This window comes from Lissotriton helveticus, chromosome 3_1 (genome assembly GCF_964261635.1).
Source record: "Lissotriton helveticus chromosome 3_1, aLisHel1.1, whole genome shotgun sequence".
NCBI classification, from domain to species: Eukaryota; Metazoa; Chordata; class Amphibia; order Caudata; family Salamandridae; genus Lissotriton; species Lissotriton helveticus.
This window is the reverse complement of record NC_136061.1, coordinates 117,185,846-117,199,938: the sequence shown is the minus strand read 5'-3', so window position 1 is coordinate 117,199,938 and position 14,093 is coordinate 117,185,846.

Genomic DNA, 14,093 nt, shown 5'->3' with positions numbered 1-14,093 from the left:
ATGCAGTTAGCGTGTTTTTTTTATCGCTTTGCGTGGCTTGTTAATAGGCGGAAGGTGTATTTGCGACTGCTTCCAGTCACTTTCAAGTTGGGAATGCCTCCTTTGCATGTCATTAGCGATAAATATCACCGACATGCAAAACGGCACCCAAAACGGTCGCTTTTGCCATAAAGCTGTCGCTAGCAGTTGTTAGCGACAGCTTGCTGATAGGGCGATACAAATATCACCGCTTTAGCGGCAAAAAGTGCTGCTAAAGCGGCGATACTGCCCTTGCTAATATGCCCCCATGTGTTGTTTTTTTATAGGTTCTGCTCCACTGCACTGTAGGCGGCTCCCCTTTCTTGGTGTTCTTTATTGTTTTTACTATGTGTAGGCAAAACTACCCATTTTTTTTATCAGCATTCAGTAATCTGCATCATTTGGAAGATGTGATATGCTTGTTTAAAATCAACACATTGTGTTGTGCGACAGCTCCTCAGACAAACTCATATTTTAGTGGATTGCTTCCAAGTCTTTACCTTAACACTTCAGCGAGTATCCCTTAATCGATGCTATGTGTGTCTGAATATTACTATATTTAATGAGAGTAGAAGACCAGATCTACACTGCAACCAGTGTGGTTGGGGGGGAGGGGTAAAACATTGTATTCCAATTCTTGCTCCACCTCCACCCAACGTAGTAAACTTGTCATTCAATCGAACTTAGCTTCAGGCACAGCTAAACTCTTAGAAGGTGGCTACTTAGAGGAAAATATAATGTTTTGTACACATTTACACCCCCCCACTTAACCTGTTAATAAGAAAACACCACCTATGCAGGCCATGGGTTAACACAACATACCTCTCACATGTCTCCTGGTGTTTGATGATCAGGCTCAGGTTTGTCAACCTACCATTTAATTTCACTGAAGTTAGGATCATCTGTCTGGTGAACAGTCACAATATCGAGAAAAAAATATCGAATTGACAGAATATTGAGTTTTATATAAAAAGGACAGGATATCGAAATGCCAAAAAATAGTGGTACAGAATATCGCAATTCAGGTAAGAAATATCCATTTCCATAATATCAAAGTTAGTAATATCGATAGCCATAATATAGTTGTTAAAAATATGGATTTTTTTATAGTGTTTTAGTGTTAGTATATGTTACAAGTATGTAATATTTTTGTAATGTATGTTAAAAAAAATTCAAGTAATGAATTTTATGTTATTTAATTTTTGGTTAATTTAATTTCATAGTGGGTTGTGGGTTTTTAGGGGAATTGGGTGGGAAGTAATTTAATTGTTATTAAGTCATCTTAATTTTTATTTATTGGTATTGATATGAAATTTATTGTTAATTAATTAGTATTTAAATTGTATTAATTGGTAATTAATTTTTAGCAATTGGTAATTAATTTTTATTAATTGATTACTTGATAATTATATTAATTGTATTAACTAATTATTCGGAGCGGGTTCTGGGTTTATAGGGGAATAGGGTGGGAAGTAATGTATTAATTATTACAATTATTTTTGTCTATTAATTTACTGTTAATTAATTATTAATTAGTAATGTTGTATTACTTATTAATTTTTCGTATTGAAAATTAATTGGCTGTTAATTAATTAATAATAGGCAACTCATTTTTAATAAATAATATTTATTGGTATTTATAAATAAATATAATAATAATAATTGTAAATGTTAATTAATTTTAATTGATTAATTGTTTATTGGTATTGATAATTAATTTATTTTTATTTAAATATTAAATCATTACTTTCCCTACTGTTGCACTTACTGGAGTGGGAATAGTAATTTTTACCCCTACGCTATCCAACACTTTCCCTACTGTTGCACTCTCTGGAGTGGGAATAGTGATTTTCATCCCTACGCTATCCAACACTTTCCCTACAATTGCACTCACTGGAGTGGGAATAGTAATTTTAACCCCTAAGCTATCCAACGCTTTCCCTACAATTACACTCACTGGAGTGGGAATAGTAATTTTTACCCCTATGCTATCCAATGCTTTCCCTACTGTTGCACTCTCTGGAGTGGGAATAGTAAGTTTTACCCCAACGCTATCCAACACTTTCCCTACTGTTGCACTCACTGGAATGGGAATAGTAATTTTAACCCCTGCGCTATCCAACACTTTCCCCACTGTTGCACTCACTGGAGTGGGAATAGTAATTTTTACCCTCCCGCTATCAACGCTTTCCCTACTGTTGCACTCACTGGAGTGGGAATAGTAAGTTTTACCCTCCCGCTAGCCGACGCTTTCCATACTGTTGCACTCACTGGAGTGGGAATAGTAATTGTGACCCTCCTGCTATCCAACACATTCCCTACTGATGCACTCACTGGGAATAGTAATTTTAACTCCTATGCTATCCAACACTTTCCCGACTGTTACACTCACTGGAGTGGGAATAGTAATGTTTACCCGTATGCTATCCAACACTTTCCCTACTGTTGCACTCACTGGAGTGGGATTAGTAATTTTTACCCCTACGCTAGCCAACGCTTTCCCTACTGTCGCACTCACTGGAGTGGGAATAGTTATTTTTACCCCTAGGCTGTCCAACGCTTTCCCTACTGTTGCACTCACTGGAGTGGGAATAGTACATTTTACTCTCCTGCTATCCTACGCTAATTTTTTAATATTATTAAGTTGATATATATATGTATTAAAAAACAACAATGCATGTTTTTTTATTACATTAATTTTAAAGTTATTTAAGTATTTTTAAGTATGTTTTATTAATGATATTAATTATCATATTATTTTACATTACTGTTTAGACATTTAAAACATTCTATATTTATACAAACTATAATATTTACAAAAATATTTTGGATTCAATATTTTTGTACTTACCTGTTTGGAGATAGGAATTCGATATTCTGGCATTCCGTATTTTGTCATCAATATTTTGCCAGGTCGATATTTTGCTCCTCGATATTCTGTCAGTGATCCTATCTGTCTTACTGCAGGGCGAAGGCGTGAGGGGGATCGCTAATATATCCACATACTAGACGACAGTAATTCATTTTATTTTTGTGATTTTTATATAGCGTGGGTATGACCCGTAGGCATCAGAGCGCTGTACATCAGAACAGTTATCAAAGAGTCACAATGAGTACACTTTGCAGATAGAATTTAGGAAGAATCCCATGATGTTCTTGTTTTCTAATGGAAGCTTGCACTAATGCTGAGCGTGATGCACTTGACCGGTCATTAATCTTGTATCTGTAAACTTGTATTGATGCTGCGCCTGTTTTGCGTAAAATGCAGCCTGGCACGGAAGTGTACAACTCTTTCTATGCTCTGCTAGTGAGGAAGGATTGCACATGCTGTACCTGTTCCAGATTTCACAAGCGGGCCAGTCTAGACTGGTAAATCTCTACCTTTTAGCAATGGCATCACCCAATCCTCCTTCAACTCCAACTCCCGGGACCCTCACCCCTCTCTACCTCCTTGCACAATTTGACGTGATAGACCTAAAACTGGATATATGCACAACATTTAGGGCCTGATTCTGAAGCGGTTAGGAAAGCATTCCCAACTAAGGCCTGATTCTGATGCGGTTAGGAAGGCCTCCTAACAGCATTTGCTCCTTCCAAATCGGATAGGGAACGTGTCTTCCAACCGAGGGCCCAAGTATGATGCGGTTTGGAACATATGCTCCCATTGAAGTCAATGGGAGTCCAACCAAATCGTATTGAGAAGCATCCGAAAGTTTTCCAACCCGCATCAGAATTGGGCTCTAAGGGGCTGATTCCAATGTCGGGCGGACTCAGGTCCAGCGGACATCGGTCACGAGTCGTAACCGACCGACCTGCTGTCGTCGGTTAAGGCCCTGCAAGTACGATGCGACTGAACCCTGTTTGGTCGCATTCGTATGCTTCACGAAGGGAGCATGCATTCTGAGCGGAATGCATGCCTGCATTGTTTAAAGCAGGGGTGCAGTTCATCCCTGCACCCTGTGGCCGGCACCCCTAGGTGCCTGCCACCGGGTGCAGGGATCAACAGAGGGGCACCATAGGTGCCCCCCAGGCTGCCATTTGGCGGCCTCTAACCCATGGGGGGCCTGCTGGGGGCTCCGACAGACAGTTTCCAACTGCCTTTTCGTGCCGGAAACACCGGCACGAAAAGGTAGTGAAAACTGCCATCGTACTCCCTCGGTCGTAAAGTGACGACCGGGGGAGTACTGAAGTATTCGTAAGCCATCCGGAAATCCGAGTTGGATTCCATTTCGACCGAGCCCATCGGAATTGCTCGGTTGGAAAGGAATCCGGCAAGAACATTCCAATGCGGTCGGAGGAGCCCTTCCGAGCTGAATCGGAATCAGCCCCTTAGTGTAGATCCATAGGCTGTGGAGTGAGTTGCAACACTGTGTGAGGTGCCTATCTGTACTAAAAAATACCACGTTTTGTCCATGCAGTCAATATTGAAAATACCCTATAAACTGTCTCAATTAAGTATTTGATTTGTTGTACAGCTTTTTATACGCAGATAAGACTTTGTATCACAAATTAAGATAAACACATCATTTAGTGGAATACGGAATGTAACATACGATGTTGTCCCAAACCAAGTTACTTTGTGATGCAGACGGTGTAACTGGTCGGCAATTTTGCTGGCTCTTGTACTGTCAGGGAAACGTCTGTATCTGGGCATTGCCAGGGCAGTTCCTGCTGGATCAGGCAGTGCTACAACTGGGCTTTTAACTGGAAATATTTGAGTCAGCACCATAAATATTAGGGCTCATCGTAGAGGAATATTACCCAACTTGCTATTGTTGTGTATTATTCATGTGATGTTCTATTCATGAGACTTTTTACGGTTTCAAATTTAAGCATATAGAGGCATATTTACAACAGGCTTGTAGCAATGTAGTACGTGCGTGACGCAAGCCTATATAAGTCAGATTTATAATGCCATGCAAAGCCACTTTGTGTGGCTCTGAGTGACTTCATAAATCTGGAGTAGCGCAGTGCAAATCGTTGTGCTGTGCTGCTCTGCCCTGGGTAGACGCACCATGAGCATTGAGTGGGTGTTCCCACGCAACTCCCATAGATTTTGATGCGTCCCCAGATTTGCAAGTTCTAGGGGAGGCACATCTAGGAGAAAATATCTTTCTTTTTCCTCGTTTTTAGGTCTCGCTTAGGCAGTACATGTGCTGTCTCTTCGAGACATGCTGTATCTACCCTGTGGGCTTTGAGCACTCCCATCACTTTTCATTAGTTCCTTTGTGTCCCCTTCATAAACCAGTGATTTTCTTTGGTGAATCTGTTTTATTTGTCCCTGCTTTCTGTCTTTTAATCCCTTCCATGGAGCCTGCCCCTTTACACATGTGGGCTTACTCTTTTGGACATTTAATTTTTTTTCGGAGCGCTATTTTTTTCGTTTGTCCCATCTCGTGTTTTAGTATTATTGTTATTTTTAGCTTTCTGACTAAAACAGGCTCATCTGATGACATATTTACATTATAAACACACACTGTATTTTTCGTTTATAAACCTCATTTCCCCTTTCTTTTCCTCCTCCTGTTTTTTTTTTTTTTTTTTATTGAAAGAAATCAACATAAAACAATACAAAGAAAACAGGTGCAGTAAAGAGCAGTCGCTGAGATATTATAAAATGCGCAACATAAATTAAAAATAAATACAAAACAATACATCGGGTCAGGAACACATTTAGATGAATCATGGTCACATTTATCCATTAGAGTCTTACGGTGTTTCATTATCCACAAGAAAAGGAAGTGTTGCTAAATGGGGTACACAGCAAACCCCTACTCTTGTTCCATGGGCAGCATAATTTCGTCCATTTGCCTCGACATCCCCTACTTTCATAGACCACCCTCTCCGCATGCATACACCAGTCCATGTCGGACTTCCAGACAATATGTCTAGGCTCGACTCCTCCCTTCCATGTTCTGGCGATGTTGCGCTTTGCCACCATGCAACCCAGCGAAACCCAGACTTGTTCTGTTTTTGATAGATCTGTAGCTTCCCAGATGTTCAATAGTCAAAGCCGAGGGGGAGCCTCAACGGGTTTATGACAGATCTGGGACATGGCGGAAACAATTCTACCTCAATAGCGCTGAAGGACAGGACAACCCCACCATTGATGTAAAAAGGTGCCGGTAGAGCCACAGCCCCGGGGGCAGGCCTGGGTCCAAGAAGCCCCATCTTAGCAAGAGCTGCACTGGTGTAGTAGGCTCTATGAAGTATTTTAAGCTGTATGAGTTTGAACGGGAACGGATAGCCACCTCCCGGTGCGAGGCCAGGGCCTCCCACCAATCCTCATTGGTCATGTCCCCCACATCATCAGACCATTTTATGCATATTCTGTCGTGATTTTCAGGTAAATTATTGAGGATTTTACGATAGGTCAGTTATATGACTTTTTCCGGGAGGTAATCATCCAAGGGCCTGTCTTCTAAAGGTGACGAAACAGGGGGGGTCGGAGCCCTTGGGAATTGCTTTATATAGTGCACTTCTTGCCCGAAGATATCTAAAGGTTTCCCCCTCATGCAATTGGTACTGTGCTTGTAGCTCACCAAATGGGACAACCCCGCCCTTCACCCACAGGTCCCCAACTGTGGTAAGGCCGATCAGGTCCCATTTGTCAAATCCCGGCTGTTTTGAAAGCATACCCAATTGATAAGACTCTAGCCGTGGAGTGACCAGTGTAACCTTACCCTTCCAGCCAAAGCAGAGGTTGCCGCGTGCCAGATGGGGACTGTGGTAGAAGTTGGGGTGAATTTAGGTGTGCATCTCATCCCTCCACATAGCACCCTCAAGTAATTGCCAGCAACCATATTATGCCTGTCCATTCTATATGCTGGGTCTATAATGGGTTGATGTGTCCAATGATTAAGGACCTCTAACTGTCAGGCCCAATAATATGACTAAGAAGGGGGACCTCTGAAATGAATGAGGGCGGGTAGGCAGGGGAACAACAGGAATGCAAACAGAAGAAAACTACCCGCCAACAGAGGATTAAACAAGGCCCTAGAAGGGGATCCTAAATTAGGCCCGCTGCCACCCGAGCAAGGGAAATGCAGAGAAGATCAGTCACTACAATAAGTACAAAAGTATAACGTTTATTGGATTTTTAACACATATCTCAAAAAAATTTATCTTATTTAGCATATTACACATAGTACATATAAAAACATCAAAGACAAAAGATATCAAAATGTATCATCCCAAACTCCTCTTTCAAACTGCACACTCATAAACTCATAATTACCACAAATCAACACACGGCTCAATATCTCAATCACACAAATCAATCAATCAACCAATCACAGAATTTATAAAGTGTGCTACTTACCCGTGAGGGTCTCAAGGCGCTGCAGGGATGGGGATAGGTGGCTGCTGCTACTGCTCGAAGAGCCAGGTCTTGAGAAGCTTCCTGAAGGTGAGCAGGTCCTGGGTCTGCCGCAGGTGGGTGGGGAGGGTGTTCCAGGTCTTGGCAGCGAGGAAGGAGGAGGATCTGCCTCCGGAGGTGGTACGCTGGATTCGTGGGACGTCGGTGAGGGCGCGGCTGGCGGAGTGGAGCTGGTGGGCGGGGGTGTAGAAGTTGAGTCAGGTGTTTAGGTAGGCTGGCCGGAGTTGTGGAGTGCTTTGTGAGCGTGGGTGAGGAGCTTGAAGGTGATCCTCTTGTTGATGGGGAGCCAGTGAAGGTCTCTGAGGTGGGGGGTAATGTGGCTGCATCGGGGAGGTTGAGGATCAGACGGGCCGTGGCGTTCTGGATGCGTTGTAGTCGCTGTAGGTGTTTGGTCGGGATTCCCGCGTAGAGTGTGTTGCCGTAGTCCAACCGGCTGCTGACGAGGGCTTGGGTCACCGCTCTTCTGGTTTCGATCGGGATCCACTTGCAGATCCTGCGAAGCATGCGGAGGGTGTTGTAGCAGGAGGAGGAGACGGCGCTGACCTGCTTGGACATGGAGAGGGAGGAGTCGAGGATGACTCCCAAGTTGCGTGCGTGGTCTGTGGGCGTCGGTGATGTTCCTGGCGCTGTCGGCCACCAGGAGTCGTCCCAGGCAGACGGGGTGGGGCCGAGGATGAGGACTTCCGTCTTGTCTGAGTTCAGCTTCAGACGGCTGCTCCTCATCCACTCGGCGACGACCTTCATTCCTTCGTGGAAGTTGGTTTTGGCGGTGTGTGTGGGTCCTTGGTGAGGGAGAGGATGAGCTGGGTGTCGTCGGCGTAGGAGATGATGTTCAGGTCGTGTTGGCGGGCCACTTGAGCGAGGGGAGCCATGTAGATGTTGAATAGCGTCGGGCGGAGGGATGATACCTGGGGTATGCCGCAGATGAGTTTGGTAGCTTTGGAACGGTGGGGTGGGAGGCGGACCCTCTGGGTTCTGTCGGAGAGGAAGGAGGTGGTCCAGTCCAGAGCTTTTTCCCGAATTCCGGCTTCCTTGAGGCGTGTTCTTAGTGTGTGGTGGCAAACCGTGTCGAAGGCAGCTGACAGGTCCAGGAAGAGGAGGGCTGAGGTTTCGCCGTTGTCTAGTTGGCATCGGATGTCGTCTGTGGAGGCGATGAGGGCTGTCTCGGTGCTGTGGTTCCGTCTGAATCCGGATAGCGACTGGTCTAGGATGTTGTTGTCCTCAAGGTGGCGGGTCAGCTGTATTTTGGTGATTTTCTCAATGATCTTCGCTGGGAAGGGGAGCAGGGAGATGGGGTGGAAGTTCTTGAGGTCCTTAGGGTCCACCTTGGGCTTCTTGAGGAGTGCATTGATTTTGGCGTGCTTCCAGCTTTCCGGGAATGTCGCTGAGTCAAAGGAGATGTTGATGACCTTTCGTAGTTGGGGTGCGATGGTGGCGTCTGCTTTGTTGAACAAGTGGTGTGGGCAGGGGTCTGCTGGTGATCCCGAGTGGATGGAGTACGTGATCTTTCGTGTATTGTCGTTGTTGACGTGGGCCCAGGATGTCAGCTGGTAGATGCAGGTGGTGTTCGGGGTGGGGTCAGTCGTGGTTGGGGCTGGCGGTGCGTTGAAGCTGTCGTGGATGTCTATGATCTTGCGGTGGAAGAAAGTGGCCAGTGAGTCGCACAGTTCTTGCGAGGGCGGGATGTCGTTGGTGTTGGCGCTGGGGTTGGAGAGTTCCTTGATGATGCTGAAGAGCTCTTTGCAATCGTGTGCGTTGTTGTCCAGTCGGGCTTTGAAGGAGGATCTCCTGGTTGTTCTGATGAGTTGGTGGTGTCTGGGAATGGCGTCCTTGTGGGCAGTGTGGTTGTCTGACGTGCGGTCTTGGAGCCATATTTTTTCTAGCATTCGGCATGAGTGTTTGGAGGTCTGGAGTTCTTTGGTGAACCAGGCGGCTTTCTTGATGGAGTGGTTGATGGAGGGCTTCTATAGCGGGGCTAGGGTGTTGGTGCAGTCTTCGATCCACTATCTGAGGCTATGGGCGGTGGTGTCAGGATCGGTGGGGTCGGTTGGAGGGTTCAGGGCGAGAGCGGAGGTCAGTTGGTTCTCGGTGATTTTGCTCCAGCATCGGCGAGGTAGTTGTTGAGTGTGGTGGTGTGTGGTTGTCTTTTCGAATGTGAAGTGGATGCAGCGGTGGTCGGTCCAGTGGAGTTCGGTGGTGAGGTTGAAGGCGATGTGGGTGCTTGTGGAGAAGATGGGGTCGAGCGTGTGGCCGGCGGCGTGGGTGGGTTCGGTGACGAGTTGTCGGAGGCCGAGGTTGGCGAGGTTGGTGCTCAGGGTGGCGGAGTTGGTGTGGTTGTTGTTTTCGAGGTGGTAGTTCAGGTCCCCGAGGAGGATGTAGTCCGTGGAGGCGAGTGCGTGGGTGCTGCCGAGGTCGGGGATGGAGTCGCTGAACAGGGTCCGGGGTCCGGGAGGTCTGTAGATGAGTGTTCCTCTGAAGGTGGTGTTGGGGTCGGTGTGGATCCGGAAGTGAAGGTGTTCGGCGGAGTTGAGAGTCATCTGCAAGGGTGTGGACCTGGAATGAGGCCTTGTGGACGATGGCTATTCCTCCTCCGATTCCGTTTGTGCGATTCCTGCGGGTGATCTTGTAGCCGCCCGGGATGGCTATACCGATGTCCGGTGCTGAGGAGTCGTTCCACCAGGTCTCGGTCAGGAATGCCACGTCTGGGGCCGTTTTGTCGGGTAGGTTCCAGAGCTCGACGGCGTGCTTGCGTGCAGAGCGGGTGTTGAGGAGTATGCAGAGGAGGTGGTTGGGTCCAGTCCTTGGAGGCTTGGTGGTTCTGTCACAGGAGAAGTTGCAGGTGTGGCAGGAGAAGGGTTCGTGGGTGCGTTTTGGGGCAGCCTGGAAGCAGCGGTGGTCCCGGCCGGTGTTGAGGGTGAGGAGGGCGTTGGCGTCGTATCGGAATCTGGCGTTGTGGTGGGCGCAGGGTCCAGGGGTTCTGACGCTGGGCGCGGTCCAGGCGCGGACGGGCACAGACGGGCTTGCCTTCCAGCGGCGTGCCCACTGCGCGCGTCCGCGCTGCTTCCGCGCGGCGTCCTCCATAAAAGGCGAAGTGGGAGGGAGGAGCAGCTGGGAGGCGGGAGCGGGGTGGCCAATGGGCGTGGGGGACGGGGACGGGGCGGGATACAGAAGGCAAAGGGGGCGGGGCTGCAGGGGTGCAGCGGCAAGAAGCGGGGAGCAGGGGGGTACAGCAGGCAAGGGGCGCTCAGGACTCCTACAAAACAAGCAACCCTACAAAAATGAAATGACAATGCAAATAGATAAGAAAATAAAAATACAGTGAGAGGCACAGCAGTCACCTGATCGCGGCCACAGGAGCTCACCAGTGGTGAACTCTCGGCAGCGGCAGCAGGGGCAGGAGTCACGGGCGCACAGGGGGAGCCGTGCGGCGTGGGGAGCTACCCGACCTGCTAGCAGGGTCAAAGGTCACACTCACTGCCGCGCGGCGTCCTCCATAAGAGGCCAAGTGGGAGGGAGGAGCAGCTGGGAGGCGAAGCGGGGTGGCCAATGGCCGTTGGGGACGGGGCGGGATACAGAAGGCAAAGGGGGCGAGCCGCAGGGTTGCAGCAGCGGGAAGCGGGGAGCGGGGGGGTACAGAGGGCAAGGGGTGCTAAGGGCGCCTACAAAACAAACAACGCTACAAAAATGAAATGACAATGCAAATAGATAAGAAAATAAAAATCCAGTGAGAGGCACAGCAGTCAACCGATCGCGGCCACAGGAGCACACCAGTGGCAAACTCTCGGCAGCGGCAGCAGGGGCAGGGGTCACGAGCGCATGGGCTGAGCCGTGCAGCGTGGGGAGCGACCCGACCTGCGAGCAGGGTCAAGGGTCACAAATCAATCACATTCGCACAAACATAAAAGATGAATCACGCCACATGATGGTCCTGAGACCGGATAATACGGCTCATCGTAATGAAGGGGACAGGGGCAGATATCATCCAGCTGCCCCTTGACAGAAAACGCCAATGCGCGTTTCGGTGTGTGGCCCCAGCCTTCTTCCGTCGCCCGAAATAATTAATTAACACCCTCCGATACATAGATCCGGCAGTGTTCGGCGGAGCGGAGCTCAACAAGTAGGCTCAGACCATTGAGCTCAAGTTTCTGACTCGATATTTTGGGCGACGGAGACCCCGTGTCCAGATTGAGATATTGCTTGCAGCCGGCTTCCTAACTGAGATTTTTTACCTGGATCGTACCCTTTCTAAATATTTCCCGGACATTAACGTGGATCTACGGTTCAGAGGGTGTTAATTAATTATTCCGGGCGATGGAAGCCCCCGTGTCCAGATTGAGATACCGCCTGCAGCCGGCTTCCTAACAGATTTTTTACCTGGATCGTACCCTTTCTAAATATTTCCCGGACATTAATGTGATACAGTTGTTCAAAACAAAGCGATCCTCTTGGGCTCCCTGTAAGGTCATCTGCCTGGTGTTTTTCACGCGGCGGCTCACTGGCTGGCGGATAATAATTTGTTTGCCTCTTGGATTTTTGTCTTCCCACTCTCTCTTTATTTGTTGTTTTGTTTCTCGCCCTGAAGAAGGTGTACCCTCGGCTGGGGCCACACACTGAAACGCGCGTTGGCGTTTTCTGTCAAGGGGAAGCTGGATGATATCTACCCCTGTCCCCTTCCTTATGATGAGCCGTATTATCCGGTCTCAGGACCATCATGTGGCGTTGATTCATCTTTTGTGTTTGTGCGAATGTGATTGATTTGTGTGATTGAGATATTGAGCCGTGTGTTGATTTGTGGTAATTATGAGTTTATGAGTGTGCAGTTTAAAAGATGAGTTTGGGATGATACATTTTGATATCTTTTGTCTTTGATGTTTTTATATGTACTATACGTAATATGCTAAATTAGATAAATTATTTTGAGATATGCGTTAAAAATACAATAAACTTTATACTTTTGTACTTTTTGTAGTGACTGATCTACTCTGCATTTCCCTTGATCGGGTGGCAGTGGGCCTAATTTAGGATCCCCCTCTGGGGCCTTGTTTAATCCTCTGTGGGTGGGTAGTTTTCTTCTGTTTGCAGGCCCAATAATATGATCTGATGGCCGGCAAAGTGATATCCCCGTCATACCAGCTTTTTGTGAGTTTGTTAAGAGCGATTCGGGAAGTGCCGTTATTACAAAGTAGAGTGCATACTTCGGAATCAACCAACTGGAAATATTGAGGTGGTATTGAATATGGCATATTCTGTAAGGCGTAAAGGAAACGGGGAAGTGCCATCATTTTTTAAAGGGCGGCTCTACCTAACAACGTAAGAGGTAGTGTTTTCCAATGTTGTACATCAGTCTGGAGATGATGTAAAGGAGGTAAGAGATTCCGCTGGTAGAAAATCTCTGCGTCTCTCGTAAGATATGTGCCTAGATATCTAAAACCGTCTGTGACTATGTTGGCATTGCAAACGTATATCAATGATTTTTCCCAGTTGATGATGTAACAGGAGGGCGAGGACAGAAAACGCCAACGCGCGTTTCGGTGTGTGGCCCCAGCCGGGGCTACACCTTCTCCTTTTGAAAAGAGGGTAAAAATATGTAATATACTGTGGTTCAAGAATCGTGGTCTGGCCAAGTAAAGGAGGAAGTCGTCGGCGTAGAGGGAGATTCTATCCGACCACTCTGTCAACCAATTAAATCCCAGAATGAGGGGATTGCCGCTAATCCATAGGGCCAAAGGCTCTAAAGCCAAAGCAAACAACAATGGTGACAGGGGACAGCCCTGTCTTGTACCCTTTCCCAGTTCAAAGATTGTCGACCTGCCACCTTTAACCGTGATCCGGGCCAGGGGTTTTGAATAAAGGGGACACACTCAGGATAAAAACGGCTCACCAAATCCGTTTCTCTTGAGTGAGGCAAACAAGAAGGGCCATTCAATCATATCGAAGGCCATCTTTTCATCTAGAGACATAATCACTGAATCTTCTTGTATGGTAGAGGCACACCGAAACGCGCGTTGGCGTTTTCTGTCAAGGGGAAGCTGGATGATATCTACCCCTGTCCCCTTCCTTATGATGAGCCGTATTATCCGGTCTCAGGACCATCATGTGGCGTTGATTCATCTTTTGTGTTTGTGCGAATGTGATTGATTTGTGTGATTGAGATATTGAGCCGTGTGTTGATTTGTGGTAATTATGAGTTTATGAGTGTGCAGTTTAAAAGATGAGTTTGGGATGATACATTTTGATATCTTTTGTCTTTGATGTTTTTATATGTACTATACGTAATATGCTAAATTAGATAAATTATTTTGAGATATGCGTTAAAAATACAATAAACTTTATACTTTTGTACTTTTTGTAGTGACTGATCTACTCTGCATTTCCCTTGATCGGGTGGCAGCGGGCCTAATTTAGGATCCCCCTCTGGGGCCTTGTTTAATCCTCTGTGGGTGGGTAGTTTTCTTCTGTTTGCAGGCCCAATAATATGATCTGATGGCCGGCAAAGTGATATCCCCGTCATACCAGCTTTTTGTGAGTTTGTTAAGAGCGATTCGGGAAGTGCCGTTATTACAAAGTAGAGTGCATACTTCGGAATCAACCAACTGGAAATATTGAGGTGGTATTGAATATGGCATATTCTGTAAGGCGTAAAGGAAACGGGGAAGTGCCATCATTTTTTAAAGGGCGGCTCTACCTAACAACGTAA